The sequence below is a fragment of the Anopheles stephensi genome, unplaced genomic scaffold (assembly GCF_013141755.1).
Source record: "Anopheles stephensi strain Indian unplaced genomic scaffold, UCI_ANSTEP_V1.0 ucontig146, whole genome shotgun sequence".
Lineage (NCBI taxonomy): Eukaryota > Metazoa > Arthropoda > Insecta > Diptera > Culicidae > Anopheles > Anopheles stephensi.
Genome location: NW_023405065.1, coordinates 175,001 through 182,500, shown reverse-complemented (window position 1 = coordinate 182,500; position 7,500 = coordinate 175,001). Strand labels below are relative to the sequence as shown.

Below are 7,500 nucleotides of genomic sequence, written 5' to 3'. Positions count from 1 at the left end.
CCAGCAACTCACTGCGGACTTCCGCAAATCGCGGGCAGCTGAAGAAGGCGTGCTCCGCCGTTTCCGGTACCCCCGTGCATCTCACACAGTCAGGTGTTGGCGACAGATGCTTGGTGTGGAGGTAATCATGGAAGAAACCGTGGCCTGATAGTAACTGTGCCAGGTGAAACGTCATTTCACCGTGACGTCGGTTCTTCCATGACCCTATGTCCGGGAGCACTCGGTGGGTCCACCTCGTAAAGCGGCTTGTGGGCTCCAGCTCATCCCACTCCGCTTGCCATGCCTCGATAGTACTTCTTCGCTCTTCAGCTCGGATGACAGTGATGGGCATACCCGTGTCCTGCCGCCGCTGGTAACATCTGGCGTCCTCCTTCACCTGTAGCCAGATGGGGATAACCCCAGCAAGTACTGCTGCCACCTCACTCCGTACCGAGATGAAAGTGCGCGCCACCGGTCTCGCGTATAGGCCCTGAACGCGAGCCAACCTCCGCCGGCACTGCTGTAGATCGACTGCCGTGTGCCAGATTGGCGCCGCATACCGCATCGTCGAATCTACGACTGAGGCCAGCAATCGTCGCTTCGCACTTTTCGGGCCGCTGTGATTACACATCAGCCTGGAGATCGCCTGCGCAACCCTGGCTGCCTTCGCTGTGACGTAGTCCACATGTGGCCCCCAGGAAAGATGGTCCTCGAGCATTAAGCCGAGGTATTTGATGGTCCTGGTAGGCCATCTCTCCTGGCCTTCAATCGCAACTGGACAGTTGGTGTTATAGCGCCGCATTGTGGAAACCAGCACGAGCTCAGTTTTCGCTGGGGCGAGCTCGAGATGGTGCGCCGTCATCCAGGCGCTTATCGCCGCTATCGCCGTCTCCGCCGCTTCCGCCGCCGCCTGTGGTGTGGTGCCTTTCGCCAAGACGACTAAATCGTCGGCGAAGCCCACCAGCTCCGTCCCCTGGGGCAACTCCAGTCGCAGCACGCCGTCATACATCACGTTCCACAGGGTGGGACCGAGAATCGATCCCTGTGGAACGCCCGCCGATGTTGATCGCCGCACCGGTCCCTCGCTGGTCTCGTACACTAGCTCTCGTTCTGAGAAATAACTCCTCAGAACTCTTTGAAGCGTTGCAGGGACACGCTTCTCCTGCAGAGCTAGTGCAATCGCCTGCCAACTCGCTGCGTTGAACGCGTTCCTGACATCCAATGCTGCCACCATCAGACATCTGGGATCCCGCGAGTTGGTGCGATGGAAGGACCGGGCTTGCTGGCCTAGTTCGACGACGCGCTGGATCGCCTGCACCGTTGATCTCCCACGACGAAAGCCATACTGGGATGGTGAGAGCAAGATGGCATTGCTCTCTTCCAGGTGGTCGTTGAGACGGTTGAGGATTAGCCTCTCGAACACCTTGGAAACCGCTCCCAGCATGAGCAGCGGGCGATACGAAGACGGGTCCCCAGCTGGCTTGCCTGGCTTGGCAATCAGCACCAACCGCGCCTTCTTCCATGGCCTCGGGAACTCGCCGCGCTGCAGAAGATCGCCGTAGACTCGCGCGAACACCTCCGGGTGCTGGCGCACTGCTTCCTTTAGCGCTGCATTTGGGATGCCGTCAAGTCCCGGAGCTTTTGACGACGCCATCCTCGTTGCGGCCATAATCACCTCCTCGCTGGTGATCGGTGATACATCCGCTTCGTCGTCCATCTCAATCGCTGGCCACTCGAACGGCGGATGTGTCGGGAATAGGGTGTCTACAATCGGCTGTAGAACTGCGCGATCAGTCTCAGGTGGTGTGCGACTGCGCAGTTTGGCCATCACCACCTTGTACCCCATCCCGAACACATCATCCTCCACGCTATCGATCAGCTCCTGCATGCATCGTTCCTTGCTGTGGAGGATTTCCTGCGCAAGCAGCCCGCGTTGCCGAAGAAGATCGGAAGATGCGACGGCTCGATCTTCAGGAGTGGTAGCCCGATGGCGTTGTCCCTCAGCGACTGCGCAGCACTCCCGCAACCGCTCGATCTCAGGCGTCCACCAGTACATCTTCGGCGAGACACGAAAGGTTGGCCCGGTGACTCGCTGCATGACCCCGTCACAAGCAGCAGTTAAGCCGACGAGCAGTTCGTCCGGAGTTGATGCGAGGCTGAAGCGGCTGTTTGAGAGCGCCATCTCAAAGCACTCGCGATCGAACTGTGCCGTCTTCCACCTCACTCCGGCGTGCCTTGCTAGGCCGCTGGTGTTGTGCAGCCCTCCTCGTCGCTGTAGCTGGTGTTGATGCTGCTGATGTCGTCCACTCTGGCTTGTTCGCCTACTTGGAATGGCTACGCTGAATGCGATGTACCTGTGGTCACTGCCAGAGTATTTGTTGACGATACTCCATTCACCCGGAACTGCGACGCTTGGCGAGGCAAAGCTCACGTCGATCACGCTTTCACGTGCGACTCCGTTGCCGGTGAACGTTGGCTCGCTTCCAAGGTTCAGCGTCAGCAGCCCGAGATGGTTGACCGTTCCCATCAGATTCTCGCCTCGCGATGTTGTGCGAGCGCTGCCCCATTCCTCGTTCCACGCATTAAAGTCGCCTGCTAGCACCGTTGCAGGATACCCGGCGAGCGCCATTTCTACTGCTTCCAAATAGTCGTCGAACTCCGCATTGCTGATGCTGGGCGGTGCGTAACAGCTGGCAAAGGCAACGCCCCCGATTGTTGCAACCACCAATCCCGAGGCTGCGCTTCCTCCAAGATGTTGAATGGGGTATTCGCCGGTTGCAACAATAGCCACGTTCTGCTGCTCGTCGATCGCCCATTTGATGTTGTCACGCGGAGGCCTGTACAGTTCGCTGGCGATGACAACATGCGCGCCAACCTCCTTCGCCGTCTGCAGCATAAGATCTTGAGCTGCACGGCTCCGCCCGAGATTGATCTGCAGGACTTTTAACGTCGGCAGGTCGGGTGACCTATCGAGTGCGGGCCCTTGCAAATCGCGCAACACGGCTCCTCCTGGCAATCCATCGCCAGATGGCTCGTCTTCCCGCATCGGATGCAGGCGTCCGATCGATCGATCGCGCTCTTGCACTTCGCACAGGGATAACTGGCTTGTGGTCGCCAAGCGTTCATAGCGACGTGACTTTTTGATCCTTCGATGTCGGCTCTTCCTATCATTGTGAAGCAAAATTCCCCAAGCGTAGGATTGTTCACCCTTTCAAGGGAACGTGAGCTGGGTTTAGACCGTCGTGAGACAGGTTAGTTTTACCCTACTGGTGTGTGCTAATACGTGCTATCGTAACGGAACTCCTGTGCAGTACGAGAGGAACCACAGGTACGGACCACTGGCTCAATACTAGTTCGACCGGACTTTGGTATGACGCTACGTCCGCTGGATTATGCCTGAACGCCTCTAAGGTCGTAACCAATCCGAGCTGATAGCGCTTCAAAACCTAATGGGCAATCGGAAGCTAGCGGGCCTAACAACCCTCCGAGATCCGCTGGAACTGCCTCTGCAGCCTGGCGCCTCATCCCCGCTTCATAGACTGGGCCGCATCGCGCGGGGTCGCACTGCACGTGTTAGTACCTGACCATAGGGAACGCCGGTGGCCGCCGACCTCGCCGACCGTGGACTTGACTAGTTTCGATGCCCACCGACCGCCCGCAAACGACGGGACTTCAGGCTAGGAGTTTCAAGTTGTAGAGATGCGTTCGCATCGATCCTCTCAGGCGACCTACGCCTGGTGGTGTTATGGTGGACGCAAGGCACGTCCTGGCCCGGTAGTATGTACAAGAAAATGTACAAGTCCGGGAATACGGGGTGCATCGTATGTAACGTTCGATGTACATATAAAGCCTGGTAGGTGTTGGGATTATATCTGCAACACGGGCATTATCGAAAGATGGTTAAGTGGAGTCACCCAATGGGTGCCGTGCGTTATAAGGTACGTAATGCACAGTAGAGATACATTGTCGGGAGGTGGAACCCGAAAAATGTACAAGTCCGGGAATACGGGGTGCATCGTATGTAACGTTCGATGTACATATAAAGCCTGGTAGGTGTTGGGATTATATCTGCAACACGGGCATTATCGAAAGATGGTTAAGTGGAGTCACCCAATGGGTGCCGTGCGTTATAAGGTACGTAATGCACAGTAGAGATACATTGTCGGGAGGTGGAACCCGCAAAATGTACAAGTCCGGGAATACGGGGTGCATCGTATGTAACGTTCGATGTACATATAAAGCCTGGTAGGTGTTGGGATTATATCTGCAACACGGGCATTATCGAAAGATGGTTAAGTGGAGTCACCCAATGGGTGCCGTGCGTTATCAGGTACGTAATGCACAGTAGAGATACATTGTCGGGAGGTGGAACCCGAAAAATGTACAAGTCCGGGAATACGGAAAAGTTCCCCATGAAAGGCTGGGGATACAATTATTGATACAAATAATGTGCCTAAGGGTACATTTATTTTTCTAAGTCCCAGAAATCCGTCACTGAACATCACGACTTACAAACACATCTTCCCCCGGTCCTCCCATATACGGCACGGGGACAAGTATGAAGAATGAAAATCATGTGTGTATGGAACATATAATGTGCCTGAGAGCACATTTTTTTTCTAAGTCCCAGAAATCCGTCACTGAACATCACGACTTACGAAGACATGTTCCCCCGGTCCTCCCATGTACGGCACGGGGACAAGTATGAAGAATGAAAATCATGTGTGTATGAAACATATAATGTGCCTGAGAGCACATTTTTTTTCTAAGTCCCAGAAATCCGTCACTGAACATCACGACTTACGAAGACATGTTCCCCCGGTCCTCCCATATACGGCACCGGGACAAGTATGAAGAATGAAAATCATGTGTGTATGAAACATATAATGTGCCTGAGAGCACTTTTTTTTTCTAAGTCCCAGAAATCCGTCACTGAACATCACGACTTACGAAGACATGTTCCCCCGGTCCTCCCATATACGGCACGGGGACAAGTATGAAGAATGAAAATCATGTGTGTATGGAACATATAATGTGCCTGAGAGCACATTTTTTTTCTAAGTCCCAGAAATCCGTCACTGAACATCACGACTTACGAAGACATGTTCCCCCGGTCCTCCCATATACGGCACGGGGACAAGTATGAAGTATGAAAATTTTTGGTCACAGCGTGAAATCCCTCTAATGATCATGAAAATAGCATCGGATCACTTATCTGACCATAAAAAGTGAACCAAAACCCTATTTGGACAAACTTTTTGGTCCTATGAAAAATTCACTTTTCATATATGTCATGGTCGAAAATTTTCTAAGTCCCAAAAAATCACATATTCTCGAATATCTCGAAAACTACGTATCGGACAGGAGTCAACCAAGGTGTTTTAGAAAGGTCTTTACAAGCTCTATTTAGTGAGCCATAGCGACTTTCAAGTGATTTTTTGACACTTTTTCGCATATCGGCATCCTTGGTTCCCATACTGGCCATAGGCCATAGGGCACCGAACGGCCAACTTTTGGTCCGGGGGTGAAATTTTTTTTTCACGAGATTTTGATGAAAATGGCTTCGGAACGCGTTTCTAATAATGAAAAGTGAAACCAAACAGTATTTGCGAAGAAAAAATTGTCCTATGAAAAAATCACTTTTTCTTAGGGTACGGGTCAAAAATTTTCTAAGTCCCAAAAAATCACTTATTCTCGAATATCTCGAAAACTACTTATCGGACAGGGGTCAACCAAGGTGTTTTAGAAAGGTCTTTACAAGCTCTATTTAATGAGCCATAGCGACTTTCAAGTGATTTTTTGACACTTTTTCGCATATCGGCATCCTTGGCTCCCATACTGGCCATAGGCCATAGGGCACCGAACGGCCAACTTTTGGTCCGGGGGTGAAATTTTTTTTTCACGAGATTTTGATGAAAATGGCTTCGGAACGCGTTTCTAATAATGAAAAGTGAAACCAAACAGTATTTGCGAAGAAAAAATTGTCCTATGAAAAAATCACTTTTTCTTAGGGTACGGGTCAAAAATTTTCTAAGTCCCAAAAAATCACATTTTCTCGAATATCTCGAAAACTACTTATCGGACAGGGGTCAACCAAGGTGTTTTAGAAAGGTCTCAACAAGCTCTAAATAATGGGCCATAGCGACTTTTTAGTGATTTTTTGACAAATTTTGTCATATCGGCATCCCGAGTTCCCATACTGGCCATAGGCCATGGGGCCCCGAACGAAAAAATTTTGGTCCGAGGGTCAAAATTTTTTTTCTCATAAATTTGTTCAAAACGCCGTCGGAACGCGCCTTAGATCATGAAAAGTGAAAAGAAACAGTATTTTGCAAAAGTTGGGGTGGCCTATGACTTACATGGCCACGTCCTAGGTCCGAGTTCCCGAGGTCGTGTTCTTCAGTGGCGGAAAAAAATGGCCACTTGTGGGAGATGCAAAATGTTCATTTTGTATTATAGGGGACACACTATCGAAGCGAAAATTTCAGAAATGGCCTAAAACGTGAAGAAATGATGGGGTATGTACGAAAAGAAGGTTTTTATGGTCAAACGGTGAAAATTTTTTTTTTATGAAAAATTTTGGTCTCCCACCGTTCATGAATTTCTAGGACCAAAAATCGAAAAATTTCAAAACTTCACGATCGAAAGGGAAACGCATATGTGGTGTTCCTAGGTGTGTACGGTGCACGAAAAACGGGTTCACGATGAGATATCAGGCAAATAAGTGGACCTAAAGTGAGTTATACGGGTAAGACGAGGTGTCCAAAGACCGAAATAGGGGTACCAACTGAGAACGAAATGAAGGTCCCCGCAGTCGCCATACAAGTTATAGGAGGTGTCCAAAGTACGAAAAGAGTTCCATATTCGGCTGTTCCTACTATATGGTTCCCTGATTGCTGCTCCAAGGAGTAGTGAGGAAGTGTCCAAAGGTCTGTTGGGAGTATCGAGGTGATACCCTCGACGGACAATATGCACGAAAAGTGGTTCGATGATCTATCCTGTAGGTCGTACGGCAGCCATACCCGGCTGGAAGTACCGCGGTAATTCCGCAATAAAACGTTCGCCAGACGAACAAACAAATTGAATTAGCTCATCGTAGTGTACGGAAACGAAACGAAAATGTAAGGTGATTAGGGATCCGGGAGCAATCTCGCGATCCCATGGTTCGGTGTAAGAAATGATACGAAGTGTTCATAAGTCTCCTCTGGAGGCAGAACCATCGTAGCAAAGTTCGGGAACCCAAGGGTCACAAAAACTCGTAGGACGATATCCACGAATAATCGGGGACTTGTGGGGACTACCGTGCCCTGACAAGTCAACTACACCTTAACTGGTGATGGTCGTCCTACGGGGACCTGCGGGGAGCAAAAGGAGTCAGAAACAATCGTAGGACGATATCCACGAATAATCGGGGACTTGTGGGGACTACCGTGCCCTGACAAGTCAACTACACCTTAACTGGTGATGGTCGTCCTACGGGGACCTTCAGGGAGCCGCAGTAAGTCGCAGGTCGTATGCGAG

At 51.0% G+C, this 7,500-nt stretch overlaps 1 pseudogene; it reads left to right on the top strand.

Annotated features, from left to right (window-relative positions):
- The window catches only part of LOC118515383, an 8,078-nt pseudogene extending 4,353 nt beyond the window's left edge, over positions 1-3,725 (top strand).
- The last annotated feature ends 3,775 nt before the right edge of the window (positions 3,726-7,500 follow it).